The following is a 21,533-nucleotide window of genomic DNA, read 5'->3' as shown; positions in this document are numbered from 1 at the left end:
TTAGCTATTTTGAGGGGGCTCGTTCAGGGTGTTTAGAACCCAGAAGCAATACAGGGGCTATGATAGGCGACTTACTGAAGCTGTCTGTATTAATTTTCACCATCCGAGTTCTTGTAGACGTTAAAAAAATGCGGATAATTTGGGCTACTTCACCGTCAAAAGAAAGCTCGGTACGCGTGCGATTTTGCGTTCTGCGTCCGTAAGAACCAAGGCGCTGAGTCCGGAAATCACAGCCACGCATTTGTGCTGAATTGCAGAAACATCCGTGACTGACCAAAGCAATATTCCACCAGTCATCAGTCCTGATATTTGAGTCATAAAACGGTTACGTCTCATCCTCTACGGATCTACTTAAGCGATGGATTTTTCACTCTGCAAGTTGTCACGTGAGACAACGTGTGACGTGGTGCTGAGTCATGTCAGTGCAGACGGCCACATGACATAACTCGCAATAATATTTTTCTTTAGTGGCTTCTGCGAGTGTTTCATAAGTGAGTAGGTAACCTGGTTGAAAAGAGCCTGCTCAGTTATATTGCGAAGTACACTGGGAATGTGATTGTTCGTGTCGCGTGCTCTATCGAAGTAATATTAAATAGTTACACATACAACTGCTATCTTCACAATTTAGTTACTGACTAAGTAATGTATATAAGAGAATAAACGTGGCGAATTTATTTGGATTCTTAATTGCAAATTCCGAACGTAATACCGAAGACAGGTGAAAAATAGTCGTTCAGTAATAGGGAGGCAAATGGCAAAGTGCTGCATATTTCATCACGAACGGATGGCAACGTGGAGAGTTCCGGACTCTAACACAAATTCGATGATAACATCGATACTGCGAGTAATTAACAGACTGCACAATACACCTCGACGCACGCACAATGCACGCAAGAGTCATTCCGCACCTTAGCCGTCCACATCCCTCTTTGCCCGGATGATTGATTATAAGAAAAATTACCTACATCCGCAGTAATACAGAAACCGGAGCTAAGAGAAAGAAAGTCCGGCTCACCGGCGTGTCAAATAGAGATGACGAAAGATTTAGCGAGCAGACCGCGATATATATGGAGTAATCGCCGAAGATTATATATAGCATTGTGGTGATGCCGACAAGGACGCCTCGATTGCTGGCCAGTTTCGCTTCGATATTGTTTTTTCTCTCTGTTCTCGTATTTCTGGCATTGTTGTCTTGCATTAATTTCTGCTTTGTTTCCTTGTTTTCTTTGTGTCGCTTATTGTCGTATTTTTTGCCGTTTTTTTTTTATTTCTGTATTTCTTCTTTTTTTCTGTTTTGTGCTACATCTGCCGTTTTGGGTTTGTACGGGTTGATATATTGAGAGTCCTTGGATTGGAAAAGGCAAAGGGCGAGTGAGTTTCTGACACAGAAGTTGTGCGAAAGAAGCGGGAGGTGAGCGTGTGGTGTTCTGAAGCATGGCAAAGGTGCTCGGGGAACATTAATCTATCCTGGGCACAGCCTACTCCGCGAAATCTCGCCTACAAACCGCATGGTGTGGTCGCCTCTTGATGGGTTGGAAGAACTCGTCCATTTATTCTTCTTCTTTTTCTTGGTCAAGTTCCTGGTTGTTCGTATCACATCGACAAGGTCCATTGTGTCTAATGATGTCGGTGGGTCTGCAGAGCTCTTGACTTACGGGCGCTTTCAACATAGATGGTTAGGAATGACCACGGCGACAGAGTCTCTCGGGCTAGCTGAGACGGTCTTTAGGTGCTGGTACTTAACTCGCTGTAAACTTTTTTTTGACGAGGATTTTATTGTTATCATGATGGTTTAGCCTCTGGCGTTGCTTTCAATGTTTTCTTTTTTCTTTTATTTTTCTTGGGGTGTTCTACTTGATTCGTTTTCTTTTTCGGCAGATGGGCAATGTCTAAAGCAGCGACACTTGTGCTTTATTTATGAATCCTATAACGACATAAACTTCTACAATTTGGTAACTGTTTGAATGATAAAGCTAATGTTACGAACAGCATTTGAGTTGATTACGTAGATTTGAATATTACGTAGATGAATCTGTATGTCTTAAATGCATTAGCATTTCTATGCCTACCCAACGAAAAGTTTGTCCGTCCGTCACGTAAGACCAACGCAATGGCTCATACCCCCCTAAACAATGGCTCATACCTCCGCTGTTGGGTTTCTGTAGTCGGACCACGAGTGTTTCGCCTAGGCATGTGCAGCTTCGCTGTAATATCTGTTTCCCCTGGTGGCGTATGTTGCTTTAATAACGCGTTTACCACAGACTTTCGAGTGGTTTTTAGACCGCTTTCCATTAAAAGATGTATGTTGAAAATCTGCTTGGTACCAGTTATTGCAACATTGTGTGACTAGAAAGGTTATAAATAAGACTGAAACTAGCATTTCCACATACATACATACATACATACATACATACATACATACATACATACATACATACATACATACATACATACATACATACATACGTGCGTACATGCGTACGTACTGTCGGAGTTGTCGGACGATACTACCGCTGTCAAGCAGATGTAGGACTCGTCGGACTACCTCGCCGCTGCCACCATTTGAAGGAGTCGGAGGTCGTAGATGAGGAATTCGGTTAACAGGATTTATTTACAGGTTTTAACATATTAAGACAAGATACATTGGCAGTCTAGCGCGACTCCCATATGGAGCCCGCAAAATTAACATTCAGCAAACAGCATTCGAGCACACAGCTCACTACTACATTTTGAGCATAACAACGAGCACTCAGCTCCCTACGACGAGCACGACACGAGCACGCCCTAGCAGTCGGCAAACGCTACTTATAAGCTCTCCGCTTGACGTCATAGTTCGACGTCATCGCTCGGCGTGGACGGAGTGCGAGTGGTCGGAAACGTTCGTCCAATCATTGTAAACTTGCCGACGCCCCGCAGTACAGCCCACACACACAAAGGCTAACACGTTCGAGCCTACACACACAAAGGCTAACACGTTCGAGGGCCCCGTGGACGGAGATGTTCGTGTTGCACACACAGACAGCTGTCAGTGCTGCACAGCTCTCAGTGACGCACAGCTCTCGGTGTATACGTCAGAGGGCTTCGTAGAACTGTGCGCCGTCCCGGGTGGCGCGGCGGCGCACCACATTCCAGAGCTGACCGCGCGCCGCCGGTCATCCGTAGTTCTCAGAAGGCGCCTCGTCCGGGGGGCTTGGAACACGCGCAGCGCGCTGAAAGCTGGCACGTACGGCCATTCCTAACAGTACGTACATATACACAAACAAGACTTCGATTGAAGCAGTGCTGACAAGTTTTCTATACCAAAAGCGCAGCAGGTGAGTTTAGCTGAATACGGTATTTTCTATAGTTTCCATAGATAAAAAGTGCAGTATTTTGCACTGGCAATAACAGTTTAGCAAACGTGTCCGAACGGCGCTGAAGAGATGAGGTGCGTGAACAGAAGTACCGAATGAACAAGTTCAAAATTTCTGTTTTTCCTAAACATACATTTGGCAGACACCGACTACCGGCTTTTCAGAAGAAAATGAAAAATTTGCGGGAGCTGCTTGAATTTAATCGGTAGATTTACTTGTGCGTATGTGATTATTATTCGCACATCGGCATCACATGAGCATACTGTGCCAAGCTCGGAGATTCAATAGTTATCTGTGTTGGGGTCCTTTGCATCTCTTTCTGTCTTTTTCATTGTGTACTGGTATTTTGCTCGTGCGTTTTGATTTCCATTTATGCTGTCTGTTTGTATTTCTGTTTTTTGTTCCCTAGGACCCCATCTACAGTCTTTCCATTGCGATGCGAGTAAGGCCCTGTTGGTACAACCAAAAAACAAACAAAAGAACAAGGAAATAAACAAGCAATGAAACAAACCTAACTAACGAACAAACAAACGGAGCATTCAGACAGTGTTCAGTAGAAAAGAGATGTACGGCGTAAACCGGATGCGCAAAGAAGCAATTTTACCGCGACAACCCCGATGACCGTAACCCCTGGTGCGCAGTGGCGGCAACAGCCAGACAGCAGTTGGTATGAGGGAGGGGTGAGTGAGGTAGTGCGTTTGAGCTAAGCCATCACCTCCATGATCAAAGAACAGTGACGTGAACACGATCTGTGCATTATTGCTGCTTTTCTCATCTGTGGCACAAATTTATATGCATCGATTGAAACAAAAAGAGCGTGCCCTGGAGCTACTGCTCTGCCGCTTTTCTATCGGCGCTAGATGACGATTTGGCCGACTGTGAGACCGCTTCTCGATATCGTGGGCCCATCTGCTATGGTAAGTCACAGACGGCTCGCCATGACCATCACTGGCTCGCTTTGAACTGGCTTGAGGAGACATGCGCTCTTTTTCGCTCGTATAGCTCGCGCCTTGAAACGCTTGAAAGATTGATTCACATAGAAAAACGCACGAACGTGTCAGAACGCTCAATAAATGCACTGGTGAAAAATATACGAAGTTATAAAGGCACATGTTCATCGTTCTGTGAGCTATAGAGATATGGTAATGACAACATTGATAATGGAAATGATAACATAGCAGCCTCGTTTTGGGCAGAACAAACAAAAGGGGCCTGGGTGCTTTTCGGTTGATCAGTTTCGCTTTGCTTTGTGAAATTGGCGAGAATTCATCACGCTATAAAAATTGACAGCGTCAACTTCTCGCTTTCGAAATTGTTTATGAGCTACTGGGATGGCGCGCTTCAAGTTTACGTTGATATTATTCGCATGACTATCTCATTCAAAAATTTAGTTATTCCCATTTGGAGATTTACTTGTCGAATAACTACACTGAGGCATTTTGAAATGGATGACTCTGTCGTAAAGGTAATTCAGGGGAGGTCATTTCATTATCCCATCTTCCCTATGTTTAAGGAATTTCGAACGCATTTCTTGTAACACCCGTTATCGGCGGGCCTTTGGGATTACTTGTGCACGATCAATTTAAGTTAATCTTAGGTAGTTCCGACATGGCGTCAGTAAACAGTGCGATATGGCAATTGCGAATTCACGAGAGTGCATTATAAAGGGGAGGCTCCGCTTCTGGCGGCTCAGTGGTGCCCTTATGAAAATGACTGTTGAAATGTTGTTGGCATATTGTTGACGAACTGTTGACTCAATAGCCTTTCAACAATACCTCAACAATTATTGAAACCACAGAGCACTAATTCAACAGTAAAGTTGTTGGGCAGTTCACAACAAAAAAGTCGTTGACTAAATTCTGTTGGTATAGTGTTGAATAGTATTGAGTATTATTGAGCCATTGTTGAGTAGTTTTCAACAATAAAGTCGTTGACTAAATTCTCTTGATATATTGTTGAATAGTATTGAGTATTATTGAGCCATTGTTGAGTAGTTTCCAACAATAAAGTCGTTGACTATATTCTGTTGATATATTGTTGAATAGTATTGAGTATTATTGAGCTAATGTTGAGTAGTTTTCAACAATAAAGTCGTTGACTAAATTCTCTTGACGTATTGTTGAAAAGTATTGAGTATTGAACCATTGTTGAGTAGTTTCCAACAATAAAGTCGTTGACTAAATGCTGTTAACTTATTGTTGAATAACACTGAGTCACGAGCAATATTGAGTTTCGAAGTACATGTGAAAAACACACGCACATATGTATGTGTGCGTCTTTTGCACATATATGTTGCTTTACTGATCACTTGATCACCATTGCATATATACAGGGTGTTGTTTCACGTTACTTGAACCATAGACGTATATACACGGGTTTCAGCTAACTTTACTCAGAGTTTAAAAATATGCCGATGCACCATAAGACGATGCGACCAAATGCATGTTGCTCACTCTTGTACGTGTCACGCTATTCTTGTATTTTTCCTAAGTAGCTAACTAGTCAAGAAAATTAGCCATTCTGAATGAACAAAGTTAGGCGAAAAATTCCAATTAGAAAGTTCTAGAGCACTTTGCAAAACGTCCGATTAGGCAATTTCTAACTTTCTATCTATTAAGTGTTAGTGTTTTTCAGCTTACTGCGGATGCCCGAGAAATACAAAAAATATCACCTGACATACCCGCTTGCGCGCCGTGCGTGCAGCGCTCCCAAACGAGCATACCATCGAGCAGGGTGTGTTGCCGCTTAAAAGGCGACAGGGCAGTGACGAAGGCGTTGGCTGTGGTATTGACGCCAGCGACGTGCTTCCCTCGCTGCGGTTCATAATGGCGATAAGCAGACGCGTGTTCACACCGGTTAAATGGTATGTTTTCGTTTGTGCGCAGAAGGCTTAGGAGCCGTGCAATCACGACTCGCAGGCGGGCATGTCACGTGGTGCTTTTTGTATTTTGCGAGCATCCGCAGTAAGCTGGAAAACACTAATACTTAACAGATAAAAAGACAGAAACTGTTTATTCGGACGTGTTGCCAACTGCTCTGCAACTTTCTAATTGGAATTTCTTCGCAACTTCCTTGCTTCAGAAGTTGGTTAATTATCCTTGACTAATTAGCCAATTAAGCAATATATAGAAATAGCGCGACACGCTACATACCAAAGGGAGCAACATGCATTTAGTCGCGTCGTCATAGAGGGCATAGAGTTTACACTCGGCCTAAAGTTAGCAGAAACACCCTGCACATATATATATATATATATATATATATATATATATATATATATATATATATATATATATATATATATATATATGTGCAGGGTGTTTCTGCTAACTATGTATATATATATATATATAGTTTGAGAAGACAAACGTCGCTACAAGCAGTGATAAACAACCGATGATTGGACGCATCCTGCATTTCTATCGGCGTCCATTATAAGGGGCCAGTGCCCTGGCTGAGTGTTAGGAAACGGCATTGCATGCCTCCATGTTAAATATGGTCAAGGTGGCGGGGAACGTTAACAAAATTCAAGTCTGGGGTTTGACGGGCCAAAACCACGCTTTGATTATGAGCCGCACCGTAGTAAGAAACTCCATATTTATTTTGACCATCTGGGGTCCTTTAACCTGCACCAAATTTGGTGCAGGTTAAACGCACAGTACGCGGGCGTTTTTGCATTTCAGCCCCATCGAAATGCAGCCGCCGCCGCCGGCATTAGATTCCAAGCACTCGGGTTAGTAGCGCAACACCTCAGCCGCTATGCCACCACGGCGGGTGCGGCGGAGAAAGGAGTGAACATCGTTTTTACAGAGTAATTTAGCTTAGATGTTACCCGTTAGCGCGCTACAGAACGAAACGAAAAGCTTGGCGGATATGTACAACATGGTGCTCATATTTCACATGGAGGCCAAATTCTTCTCTGTGACCTAGACGGGGTGCTGGCGAATGTGTTAGGAATCTGCTCGGCCACCAAGCACAACCTGCGCTGCTATACGTTCTCGGTGACAACTCGCACAGCGCAGAAGCACACGCACAAATGTTTAAAGAATGGGACGACAGACCGCCTGCAGTTTGCCATGACGTCGAAATAAGAAGCACAAACAGCGACGTTTCTGTACTTTTGTGGTCAATAGTTCAGTTCGCATGGTTGCGGCACGCATTACTTTTTTTTTTAAATACAAACGACGAAAACTGTGCGCGGAAACATTAGCACGGGGTTTGCGACGTTTGAATTTGGCGCCTTTTCCCGCGCATGCCATTAGCTCCGGCCGGTGCACTGCGTTACTGCGCCAAAGAAAGTAGTTCATCAAAGAAGTGAAGCAAAAAACTTTTATACACTTCCAAAGCGCTACAATTGTTCTGTAATAACATGACATCACAGAATTTGTTATCAAATGGTACAATTTATGATAATATAAGCGTGTATTTGTATGAGTGTACATGTATGATTGCGCGTTTGCGCTGTTGAGGCTTGTAGTAGCATTCCGGCGTGATCGTGCATGCCGGTTGTGTGAAAACTTCCTGCGTTTTCTGCGTTCTTTGTGTGCTTCGCTGTGACATCTTTGGAATGTTCCTGCGTGTTGCTCGCTTTTTATGGGCTTGTTGCCTCGAAGATCGCCATGATCGCCTCCGACTCAGCGACATCAAAGGTGAGTTAGTGTTTCGAATTCCCCTTGTTCGCCCGCGCCTGCGGCGCGGACGAAGAGGAATTTCAGCGCCTGTGCGTGTTTTCCGTGCGCCTCTTTTCTAGTTTTCATTCCTAGCACTATCCTTCCGTTGCCAGAATTGGTTGTACCGCACTAGATTCGTGGTATATAACATGGAGCTTTGTCCTGGTTTAACTTTACACTCCGCTTGTGGTGACGTAAGGCAGCTATCAGCTAAAACAGGGCATGTTGTACGCCATGATTTCTGATACGGTATTCGAGCACCGATTGAGTTAGCCTTATTAATGAGCGCAAAACAATGCGACGTGAAACCATCCGATCTGTACTGTAATCGGAAGATATTTCGTTTGCGCCACGCTAGTACAAGACGTGGGAGCGAGCTTGTAGCGGCGTGGGGCGGTGGGATCGGCGAAAGTGTATTCTGTTGCGCTGAATTCCCTTCAGGAACGAGTGACTAGGCTGCTATCTGACACGCCGTGCGGCCGATGTTCGCGCGATCGGAAAACACAGAGGAGGCTGTCGCGCAATAATAATAAAGAATTTGAAGGGTGTACATGTGATTCTATGCGATACGTGAGATACAATAGAGGGGGACGCCACAGAGTGCTGCGAAATCATCGAGTTATACGCCTTGCTAACCGCGTGTGTTTTGTTTTCCACCAGTTCGCGCGCATTCAGCTTTCTTTTTTCATCTTCGTTCGACGCCATCGAGTGCTTCGCCCCAAACGGCTTCGCGTAGGCGCTCTTAGCATTCACGGAAAGGCAGATTTCATGTCACTCCAGGTCCTACAACATTCAAAATAACGTAATTTCGTGAAATTGCAGCTTTTCGCACTTCAGTAAGTGATTGATTTAACAAAATTTTAAAATCAGTAGAGGAACGAGATGCCTGGCATATCTGCTTTGTCGTCCCACTGGGTTTCGAGGCGGCATGTATACGTTATCGGCAACATAAACATCAATAATTAGCATTGTTTCTTGTGACCATAGAAGTAGCTAGTTATGTCGAAAAGCTATTTTTGCTTTGAATCCGAGCACTAAATAGTGAACAGATTGAAAGGGGAGCGCATAGTTGTGAACTAAATGACAACGCTTTGCCACAAGCTTGGAATAATGCATTGTCGAAAGCGCAGTTCTGTGAAATTCTTTCTTTGAGAGTAAGCAAAACTTCAGTAGCATCAGGTAGACGGGAAGTAAAAGAATGCAACACTGTGGTTTTATATGAAGGAGCATCCTTTAATATGTGGCCATAACAGTTCAGTAGATGCATGGAAATAATTTTTAAAATAATAGAGGAATGTGAAATAAATTATTTGACAAGCTCACACTGCCATTGGCAAGAGCGGCCACACTTTAGTGTATTCAATGACTAGTCATTTGTATCCGTCTATTTATGTCAGCCTAATGGTCCATGTAGCTCTTTTGATTGTTGATTTTGCTGCATTGTGGCTTCACATTTTAATACTGACATCTTTTTTCAGATTCAAAATGAGCTGAGAGACACCCAAGCTGGAATGCTAAAGGTGAATTCTTTGGCCATCCATTCTGTAACGTCACCATGATCAAATACAGTGATGCCGTGAAAATGTATTGCAGGAAGCAGAAAAAACAACATTGCTGATGCAACTGCAAGGCATTTGCTCCAGTGATCAATTGGTGCCGAGTGCCTTCATTAGGAGACATGGTGCCTTTAAGCACTCAGCTGAAAGACTGCAACTGCACCGGGACTGGGAGTGAATTTCAGTGTCACTTGTGAACATATTAATGATAGATTGTGCCTTCTTCAGGGTATATGCCTGATATGGGAGGGGTGTTCAGAAACAGTGTGGACATTAGTGGTCTACGTGAGTGCACATCTTCCTAGTTTTACCTATGTCATGCAGCAGTGCACTGCTAGAGGTATCAAACCAGAGCAGCAGCACCCTTTGAGAAAGTTGGCTGAAGAACGAGCAGTGATCAAAGCTTTCTGCATTTCAAGGGCCAAATTCCAGAAAGATTGATGCCGAGCTGGACGGTGTGAAGTGCCGGTCACCACATACTGTAGCCAGCATGGCATGAATCTCCTTGGCATTATGCCTCGTTAGGATACAGAAATTGCATCACTGCTCATAAAAAAAAAAATTGGAAATTGGGAGGTTGAGGGGAAGTGGCAGGGCTCCCCTCTGGAGTAGCCAGTGCATGCCCATTGCTATACTGATAATCCTACCTTAATGAGAACCAGTGATGCATGTTAACCTATTATGCAGCTAAGTGCATTCCTTGTTTTGTATTAAGGGGACACTAATGACACCTTAAATGAATTTAAAATAAAGCATCGTTTTAAATATCTACTTCTGTAAATTTCTTGGTAATTGCTTGATTATTAGAGAAAATAAAGCTCAGCGTTCAATTTTCTGAGTATCGCCCCAAAATCTTCGTGCTGACATCTCATTGTCACATCGTGGATTTCAAGTATTTTTACAAACTTGGGTTGTATTGTTTCAGTAAAAGTTCCTGACGGTTCTTATTTTAAGTTTTTGGAATACAATGAAGAACATCTTTATTTGTAAAAAAAAATTGCTGCACCTGAACAAACATCAAAATCCATGACGTCACAGCAAGCGGGTGTGGTAACTTCAAGGCAGCACTGCCACCAATCTTTCCTCTTGCTGCTTTTACAATTTACTCACCCTCTTGTCATGGTACGAGTGAATCTCTTGAATTGTAGGAAGGTCATTTACAGATACATCTAAAATAATTTTTCTCTTTAGTGCTTTCTTGCCATAGTTGCTTAGGGGTGTTGGCACAGCGCCGCCAGAGTCCTTCCATTTTTTTTTCTGGTCACGAAACTGCCGCCTCAGTTTCATATAGAGCCAGCGCCCGCCGCTAGAGGCGCAACCGTGCATGAGAGGGCATGCGAACGCCGCTACCGCTGTGGTTGTGTGCGGGGCAGCCTCGGTATTCTAGCTTTCTCAACTTCATCAACCGTCGCTTTAGTTTCACGCAACTATTTTTAACATTGAATATGCTTAAATACTGCCTGAGCGCGTCTTCTGCCATGACATGAGCGCTCGGGAAGAAAAAGAAGCCGCTCATAACATGGAGCTTGCGGCGGTCTAAGACCAAAAAAAAAAAAAAAGAAATCTGGCATTTTAAGAGCCAAAACCACTACACGATTATGAGGCAGACCGTAGTGGGGGACTCAGGATTAATTCTGACCTCCTGGGATCCTTTAAGATGCACCTAAATTTAAATAAACGGGTGTTTTGCATTTCGCCCCCGTCGAAATGCGTCCGCTGTACACGGCCGGGTGGTCTCGGTCCAGATTTCTTCATCATCGCCGTTCGCCTCAACACTTCGGTGGGCTCCGCTTTTTAATATTTGCCTGAAATGAAACACCGCGCATTGGAAACAAAGCGCCAGTGGTCCCACTTATCACCAGATGCAGACATATGGGCTGTTGCACCCCCGCTTACCCGTAAGTAAGCGCCAACTCTCCGCTGCGCATAGCGCCAGATTGTTCGCCGAGCACAGCTGTTCACTTTCTGTTAAACTGTGGCAGAGAAGGACTCTGACTGTGGGCAGTATCTTATTATAAGGAGATCCAAAGAATGAAATTGTTATTGCAAAGGGCTGCTACTGTAGAATACTTAATGACAAAGAAAAAGAAATTGAGCTGCTCCGTGCGCTTAAGATTTCTCTGCAAAGCGATGCCATTTCTGAATGAGATTTAGCTAGGATTAATGCAAGACAAACTTCGCTACTAAATGTCTTAGGTGCGGCTTTTACCAACGGATGAAGGCGAACGTGAAGTGTTAGGACCTGCATAGTTGAAACTAGCTGTATTGTAATTAGGCAATTGCCTTAGCAACAGCAGTCGTTTAGAAGCGTCAGTAAGCCCAGCACTTAATCAAGCTGCTCGTGGTTCCGACGCAGAAACTACGAGACTAGGTATTTTGGTTCTTAATGCGCAACTATTTACAATATGTTAAAATGCTGCAATCACCGGTCCTGATATTCTTACCATAGTCGAAAAATGAGAAGAACACTATAATTCGATTAAGAAAAGAAATAAAACGTGTTGGTGCAAAAACAACATACAAGCACGATCATTTATTCATCATGTAAAATAAGCGGAGCGAAATACACACAGCACAGAGGCGTCCGGTCACGAATGGTCCACCATTCACAATGCAGGAAGTTTGTTAAAAGCATGACACTGATACATTAAGCATAAAGAAATAACATCAAACGTGATAGATATGCACTGGGGGGCAGGAAACAAACACCAGCAAACGAATGGCAATAAATACGGAATGTATCATCGATTGTTTCTGTAAACAAGAAAGTGTAAAGCATAAGCATTTCATAACACATGGCTAAACAACTCTCGAACGAACACAAGTAGCCACATCACAAATACAGCAATTCTTTAAAATGGCTTGTTAGAGATACCACCATTCTACTTCTTCAGCTGTTACTTGCAACACGTGTTCGGCATCGTTGTCCCACCCCGCCACTTCAGCTAAAGATCCCAGCACTCGAAAAATAGCGCAGCACATGCACAGAATGCACTTGTTCACTCAGCTCGCCTAGCGCTGCGCACGCGTTTTGGTTAGAGTTACTGTATATGCTACCACAGTAATTCTAGTTTCGGTACGCGAACGATGCCCTCTGTGGCACGGTGGCGCCGCGTCGCGGCACCTTTGGGCAGCATATGAACCTCTCCCATAGCGTGACGGCGGAGTTTCGTGACCAGAAAAACATGGAAGGACTCTGGCGCCGCTAAGCACGAGGTCACATGATCAAACAACCGCATTTTGATGGAGGTGAAATACAAAACTGCCCATGTACCTTGCAGCCTGATTTGGTAAAAATTAATCCAGAGTTCCCCACTATGGCGTGCTTAAAGCCTGTTTCACATGCAAGCGAAAATGCTTGCAAATCCTGCCGCCGCGCCACAGAAATCAGTTTCAACGGTGGGAGCGGCAAGGTTCGGGCAAGTTGGAATTTCATCGCAGCGGCAGAGCGGCAGCACTGCTTCCGAACGACCCACCTCGACACATGACCAGCGGAGGATTAGTGCTGGAAAGCCTGCGCATAGGATGATGTTTATTTACTTGGTACACGTGGTACAGGCAACATGCCAAGAGAGCTTTTCAACGAATTGTTAAATTGCTAAGCGCAGGATATGTATTTATAAAATAAAAATTTGAGAGGCAGAGACAAAGCTATGTTTATGTTGGTAGTCGCAAACTACCGAAACTGGCTGAAAGTCCTGTGTTTTATGCCAGCAACATTGCTATTCGCAGCAGCGGAAAATGCGCGGCGGCAATGCATATGAAACGAAACTTTGCGATAAGCTTTGCAGCGCCGCGTCGCTGTTCGCTCCATTCGCTGGATCGCTTGCATGTGAAACAAGCTTAAACATCAGATTGTCGTTTTGGCACTTAAAACGCCAAAATTTAATTAATTTAATTTTACTTTAGTGCTCCTTTAAGCGGTAGAATTCATGATCTCTGCAAAAACTCATGCTCAAAGTATTTTCCGTAAAGATTAAATAAACAGTAGATATAAGTGTCTATTTATATTTTGAATTCTGTGATACGTGATGACTATTAGTGGTACGAGACAGAATTGTAATACAATGTGTGACGGCACGATGATGCACATCGAGGAAATGACCGAGTCTCCCTAGAGGTCCTTGACATGGACATCAACTGACTGTCCACAAACTTCTGAGTTCACTCCGTGATCTTGTGCAGCCTGTGCTTTGCGAGTAGATTAATTTAATTGAGGTTTAATTTAATTAATTTAATTTAGTGTCCTTGCGGCTTATGTACATTTCATACAGTGGAGTGGAATCTCGCATTACTTCTGGAGCACAGCAAGCGAACGTGATGTGTAGTGGTAATCTTAGTAATGATCGACAATCATGTCCCACTTCGAGCTCCTAATGCTGCTTGCCAACACAAGCAGCAGCATCTGCTCAAGATAGCGTGAAAGAGATTCATTGAAAAGTGGCATATGCCCAGGGTCACATACCCAGTCACCCAAGCTGTTCCAACGGTTGGTATTGAACTCTTCCCTCAACATAGCAGCCCAATCTCCCCATTAGACCATGGCTACATATTCACACAAATGGATGGGACAATCGAGACAAACACCTGAAAATATGAAGTATCCCAAGAATGGTAATCACAATAAATAGTACTAGATGTGCATTAGCGCAAGCTCTTGGGCCAGTTGGTGCATGATGAACTTGAAAAAGGGGGGTACCAGCAAAACAAAGGACGCGCACACATGGAAAAGGCGTTAGACAGGGACGAACGCTGGTCCGTCCCAATGTCCGTCCATGTCTAATGCCGTTTCCTTGTGTGCGTGTCATTTGTGTTTCGCTGGTGCTCCCCTTTTTCAAGTACTAGATGTTTGGATACGTTGGTTTATTTTTCTTGTTTGTGCTGGATTGTTTTTCTGAAACATGGGGCATCCAGACAGCATCAGAAGCTTGTAAGAAGTCAAGTTTAGCATTTCAGATTTGCAACAGGTACTTTTGTAATTGATTTGCAGTAGGGCTGTTGTGTGAATGTACTTGAAAGGCTTAAAACTGTTTTGCTAACATTTACTTAAACATGCAGGTTCACATACGCTGTAAGAGTGCACATTGAGAAGGTTATCCTGGCCCAGCTTACCATGGCCTGCCATGGTGGACCAGGAAAGTTTGCAAGGGCCTTGCTTCACCATGTGTTCACAGAGGAGGAGCTCATGGGCCATTTGGGCTTTGGAAATAACACCAAGGGGCAACAGAGGCTCTTGACCCCATCAGGGTCAGTGCTGTTATAGGCAAGCACCATATACCCTTTCCGGTTGCATTTTTACATTCACATTTCTTTTCTAAATTTATGAACTTGCCATTGGCATAACAAACGACTTTCATGTAGCCTGTGTGTGCAGTTGTGTGCTACAATAGCCTACCATTTGGAATGACTGTTCATATGATCTTGAGTGCCTAATGCCGCCATACTCAAATGCTTCCAAATTTAAAAGCTGCCTTCACTGCCGAAAGTTTTTAGCATCTCCACCAAATAAAATGAGCTGCATTTGTGCATTAGCAGTGCTACTTGGCTGTCATTGCAAGGAATAGTTGTCTGTGAAGCACGCTCCAAATCTGTTGGCATGGAGGACATGGTTAAGTAGCCTGAAAGTGTTAATACACGAATTGCGGAGAAGCTATGCTCAAGTGTGGTTACTGCTCAGCTCGAGCAGGAGCACATTCACCAAATTGCAGAAATCAAAACAAAACAGCTCTCCATGTTCTGAGATGTGAAACAGTAGTTTCACCAATTTTAACAGACCACATCAAATCAAAGTTGCTCCTATCTTGAAGCAGGTCCATGTGATCCGAGACAGCAACCTTTCAGGGGAGGGAACCTGAGTGTTGTGGCAATTTTCTTTTGGTAGTTTCAATCAAAGAAACAACAGGGACTGAGTTGCCAGCTTCACAGTCAACAGTACTATGTTTAGTGGATGCTTACTTATTCTAAGCACCTAACCTATGACTCGTATTTATTAACATGCACTGTATCACTTTGTATTCTAAGATAAGAAAAAAATATTTATGTGGCTTTTCCTCATATACTTCAATAAATGGAGAATAGGCTCTTGGGGCCTAATGTATAAAGCTTCTTACAGACCATCGGACATGTCCACTACTCCCATTCTGAAATTGTTAGAATTGTTTCCTGCTTCCTTACTTCACCTACCTGTTAACATGGTTATGAACCATTGCCAAGTAGATTATGGGCTTAAATTTATCAAAAAGATGAATGGGCTTTTCTGTCGCTCTTGTTTAGCCCGTTGACGATCACATTTTGGGGAGAAATATGCCTCTAATTTAGGAGTTATATATCTTTTGTAGTGTGCACATACTCAAAACTTTCGACTTGAATAGTGTCCTATTCAATTTAGTCTTTGAATGGTCACTATTTGTAAATGTGAGTATTATTCTAATATTTCGAAACACCAATAAAACATGAGATTTGAGCCAAAGTACGGTAAATTTTCACCTCCAATAACATAGTATAGACGTAAAACGTAAGAACTTGTAAGAATAGCAGACCAGGCTACGTTACTAAAGTAGCTGTACTTTAGAGGCTGTACAGCAATCATTCGTGCTTACTGAAGAGTCCTGTGCATGTGAAGAAACTTTTTGCTGCTCCATTTGTGCCTTTAATAAACAGCTCTTCATAACATAACAATGACAGAAACTTGCTAACTTTAAGAATACTAGTATGTGAACCTCATCTTACATTAATTGTGATATCAGCTGTTCATTATTCAGAAGCTATCCAATATTTGATTTGCTTCTGGCATTATTCGGTTCAGTCTCAAAAATCACTTTTCGCGCATCCTTAATATTGTTATTGCAGATTTAAGTTCTTCAGGGCGACTTTCCGAGAAAATAAACTGGTAAATAATTTTTTAAAATAACAATAAAGTGGCAATACCATTTCAGTATTTGCAGTTTTACATGTTTTATTGTTTTATGCAGGATAAAGCAGCATAATTTTTTCTGTAATGAAACTTACGGAAACTTGTGGCAGCACTCCCAAATTAGTGCAATGACAGACACCAAGGAGCTAAGTGAAAAATCAGTTTGGGAGAAACCCAAGGAGCGACAGCACTATAAGAATATTTTCTAGAAGTCTCAGAAGGTTGCAGCACCTCCAGTGGGAGGCTAGGCAACACTTTGTTCTGAAAAGGCAAATTTTTTCAGAACGTTCCATCACAGTGACAGATGTATGGCAGTGAACCCTAAAAAGGTTAAAGAAGTCAGTCCTATGGCATATGGCTCTTAAAAGACAGCATTTCTTCGTATCTGTCACATTCTGCATGTGTCATGCTAAGCAGTTTGGCGCACAACTACACGGAATCCTCATTATAACAGTAATTCAGTCGTTGAGGAAGAAAACATACTTCGCTGTAAGCAGTGTCTTCTTTAATGTGGAAAGTCCTAAGTCATTGTAAGGCGAGAAGTACGTTCCGATTGCATGTGAACTCAGGAAACCTAACATCAAATGAAGCTACACTCAATTATAGTGACATGACACTATTGTATTTGGAGCATGGAAAAGCACAGTGAAGTGCTGCACATTTTAATTATGAAACTTACAAGAAATAATTTTAGTTGTCAGTTCAGGTTTATTTATGAACGACATGAATTTTTTCACCATTTTGTTTATCAGCAAGCAAAGTTCACATCTTTGACATTGAAGATATTCATAAAGTTATATTGCTACAGTGTTTTGTTCCTCTTTGCCCTTTCCTGCATTTGACACCTAGTGGAGTCCTGTGCCACACTAAATAAATTTAAATGGTCATGCTGTAAAGCTGTACCTATGGGAAATTGGAATAAAGCAACGCAAATACATAAATCAATTTCATTGTAACAAGTGCATATTGCATGCCATTCTTTTGCATGTGGAAGTTGCTTTTTAAAACTTATTCTGGCTTGTTTTTGCAGGCTTCACGTGTCGCAAATTTCCTGGTACCAACATGCCCTATGTAAAGAACTCTGGCCTCGCTTCTCGCATGGGACCCTGCCCCTGAAGCAACTGCCCCTGCCCCTTCACCTCTGAAGAGCCCAAGTTGGACAGCTCAAACCAAAACACAAGTGTCGTGCTTTTGTAACTCTCGACATTTTTATGTTTTATGTTAGTCTCCTGAAGGGCCCAATTTGGATTTCTCAAATGAGCATACAAATGTTGTGCCTTCCTATGCCTTGACATTTTTATGTTAATTTTATTTATGTTAATTATGCTAGTCTCCTGAGAAGCCCACATTGGATTGCTCAATCCAGAATACAAGTGCTGTGCTTTGTTATAGTTCACTACATTTTTATGTTAGTTTTTGATATGGTTCCAGTAAGGATAGTGTTTCCTTATTAATATATTTTTTAAGTAGCTTAAGTCATTTCATGCCAAACCACCCAACAATTTTCTCAAGAACTGTTCCATTATGGCAAACCATTTGAAGTTTGCTTGATTTTGAGTAGGTACAACGAGAAAATTTTTGAGAAAATTTGCTTTCATACATACTCTTAAGTAATTCCAGGGCAACCAACCAGCGTTTTTTTGGCCATCACAGATATAGTTGAAGCTCCGAACTCTTGCTCCCCATTTATTTTCCTTCGCAAAAATTTTTTTGAATTTTGGCAAAAATTTATTGTTCTTGCCCAGCTAAGCTAGAAGCCACTGATACACGTTTCTTCTGAAAGGGAAATTGTATGGTCCAGATATTCAGGTGGTGTTCATGTCAAGAGACTGAAGTGGTGTGACTGCCAAAATTTGCAGTTTGAATTTTCTTCTAACGTAGGGAAATACAGAAGGCACAAAATGATATAAAATCAGACTGCTTGACTTGGGATAGCAGCAAAATATTTCAAGCCTTGGAGGTTCAGTTGATCAGCTAAAAAAACTAACGTTGAAATTTTTTGCAAGCTTCGTGTTGAAGGTAAAAAATTAGCTTTGGTGGTTGGCACAAAAGTATGTCACCCATCATTACACAGCCGTACATGTCTGCTATGCATGTGACATGAAACAAAAAGTGATTATTCTTTAAGTGCGATAAGGTATTTTTTATAATGTTCCTTTGTGGATCACACATACAGCATAAATATAGCATAAATATATGAAGCCATGTCATCTAGCAAGGAAAGGTTGTTAATATATTAGCCACAAGAACTACTCAACAAACTGACTTGCCTTTTTTATCATTACGAAGGCAGGTGACGTCAAGCGCTGCTGCTGCAGTCTCAGCTCGTATCTTTTTAACATGAACGCAAAAAGTGGTCGCCAATGGTGTCTGACCACATCAGACTGAACATGGCACATATGACTTTTATAGATGAGCATGTTCCAGCTCTGAAACAGTGGTAGCAAACAACACCACAAGAATTTGTTCATACTCATGTAGGTTTTCAGTCTTAATTATGAAGGTGTTTTCTACTTGCATCATCATTGGGCTTCAGGGAGCAGGGCACAAAGTGTCCTGCTCCCTCTATGTTGCATTGCAATGCGACATGCCCTTTAGGATGCTTTGTATGAACAATATCAGTGCTCTTTATAGATTTACTGTCTACATAATAGCTGATATTTCTTTTTCTAAACTGCATGAAACATATCTTTTAGCACTGCAGGATTCCCTCACATATTTATTACGTACGAGGTCTGTTAGAAAAGTATTCGACCTTTTTTTGCGAACACCTGATGAATATGAAACAAGCGCGTTTTCATCAGCCGCCCTTGAACCTTTGTGCGCATGCATGAATTTTTTCCCACCTGCCAATAGCGTGAATTGCTGGGACGCAGCGTTTGAATGAGGTAGTACGGTGCTCTCGTCGGTTTTTTATCGCAAGGAAAATGGCAGAGCGACTGGAGCAGTGCTACTGCATCAAATTTTGACAGAAACTGGGCGACAGCCAAGTGGAAACCATCTGGAAGATTCAGAGTGCTTTCGGTGACTGTGCTATGAGCAGCACACAGATTATGGAGTGGTACAACCAGTTTAAAGACGGCCACACATCGGTGGAGAGCGAGCCACGCTTCAGTCGGCCATCAACATGCCGAAATGACCAGGTCATTGCCGAAGTGAACCCCGTGGTGATGCGGGACCGTCGTGTAACTATCCAAGAAATTGCGGAAGAGGTGGGCATCAGCACATTTTATCCACATTCCATTATCACCGAAGATTTGGCCATGAAGAGAGTTGCGCCAAAATTCGTTCACAAGCTGCTCATGGTGGAGCAAAAGCAACTTTGTGTTGAAGTCTCGCAGACATGCTGGATTCCACAAACAGTGACCCCAACTTCATGAACACCATAATCACTTGTGACAAGTCTTGGGTGTATGTTTACGACCTGGAAACCAAATCCCAGTCGTTACAGTGGAAGCATTCCACGTCACCAACCAAAGACTGCTAAGTGTGCAGCAACGTCAAAGTGTTGCTGACTGCTTTCTTTGACTCCCGCAGTGTGGTACACCACGGATACACACCACAGGGTCAAACAATCACTAAAGACTACTACAGGGATGTCCTCCATGGCCTATGTGATGCTGTATGGAGCAAGATACCGAAGTTGTCAACAGGAAATTGGCACATCTTTCAAGACAATATTTTTCTCGCACTTGATTCAGACTTTTTTGGCGAAAAACCAGACTCCTGTAGTTCGACAGGCTCCTTGCTCTCCTGATATGGCGGCCTGCAACTTCTGGCCGTTTCCCAAAATCAAGGGGCCATTGAAACAAGCATGATTTCAGACAAGAGAAGACATTATGGCTGCAACGACAGCTGAGCTAAAGTCCATTTGGAAAGAAGCCTTCTCGGAATGCTTCTAACAACGGCAGCACCGCTGGGAGAAGTGGCTGGATTCCCAAGGAGACTACTTTGAGGGTGATTAGGTTTCCAACACTTCAGTTATGCCAGTTTTTTTTCTTCAGCCAAAGGTCGGATACTCTTCTAACAGACCTCGTATTGATATTTTATGTGCAATGGCTGTATGGTTTACCTGGCCCACACCAAACACAAGCCTCGTTGCATTAGAGCATGTGTCCCTTAGCAATAAAATGCAGACCCTAACACCGCTTATCTGTCATCTGTGCATACGAAGCCAGCTTTGTCGTCTGCATTCCCGACCAGCAAGCTGTGCGCACATCAGAGAAAAGTCGGTGCTGACAAAATTTCAAAAAGGAATTTCTCGCTTTTAAAAATGACTTTTTTAACTTCACACATGCATAGCAGACATGTAGAGCTATCCAATAATGTATAACATTTTTTCGCCAACTACGAAGGCTGTTTTTTCCTTGAACATGAAGCTTCTTGCAAAAGATTAGAATTTTTTTTTTTTTACAGGCGATCAGCTGAACCTTCAGAGCTTCATATATTTTTCTGCTATACTATGTCACTTGGGCTACCATTCTGTATTTAATTTCTGTCCTGTGAATTTTTTCTTACGAAAAAAAAACTAACGGATTGCAATTTGACTCATTTTTGCCGGTGCCAAAAGCAATTGAAGTATGCAAATATTTGAAAAATTGGCTATTTTGGCAGTTGCATCACTTCACCATATTTCCACGCACACCATTTGAAGGCCTCGATCAATACAATGTGCATTTGAAAAAAAAGTATTTGAAGCATTTGAAAAAAAAAATGAAAAGCTAGAGGACATTTGATGCCTCTAGCTCAGCTGAACAGGAAAACTAAACTGTCACCTAAAATGCTACAAAATATCTGGCAGAAATAAATAAAAGTGGGTAACAAGCTTTGAACTCTAGTAAACATATGGCAATGTTTCAGATTTATGTGCGGTGTGAAAAAAATGCTTGTCGATTCGGCATGGAATTGCATACCTGCAAGTGCATCTGTGCCATTTCCAGAGTTCAGTAAGAACGGCATTTTACATAACTTTGTAAAAATGGTTTATTGCTATCTAAAATACATGAGTAAAATTAATAGGTATAAGTCGGCTTAAATTTAA

At 42.5% G+C, this 21,533-nt stretch overlaps 1 long non-coding RNA gene across 1 annotated transcript; it reads left to right on the top strand.

Annotated features, from left to right (window-relative positions):
• The first annotated feature begins 7,836 nt into the window (after window positions 1–7,836).
• Window positions 7,837–21,189, top strand: LOC139056299 (uncharacterized). The gene is made up of 4 exons (XR_011512261.1): window positions 7,837–8,002; window positions 9,502–9,543; window positions 14,638–14,842; window positions 17,523–21,189. It is a non-coding gene; the product is annotated as an uncharacterized lncRNA (long non-coding RNA).
• The last annotated feature ends 344 nt before the right edge of the window (window positions 21,190–21,533 follow it).

Source organism: Dermacentor albipictus, chromosome 2 (assembly GCF_038994185.2).
Source record: "Dermacentor albipictus isolate Rhodes 1998 colony chromosome 2, USDA_Dalb.pri_finalv2, whole genome shotgun sequence".
NCBI lineage: Eukaryota > Metazoa > Arthropoda > Arachnida > Ixodida > Ixodidae > Dermacentor > Dermacentor albipictus.
Note: the sequence above shows the minus strand (reverse complement) of the source record. Positions and strands in the feature narration are given on the sequence as shown.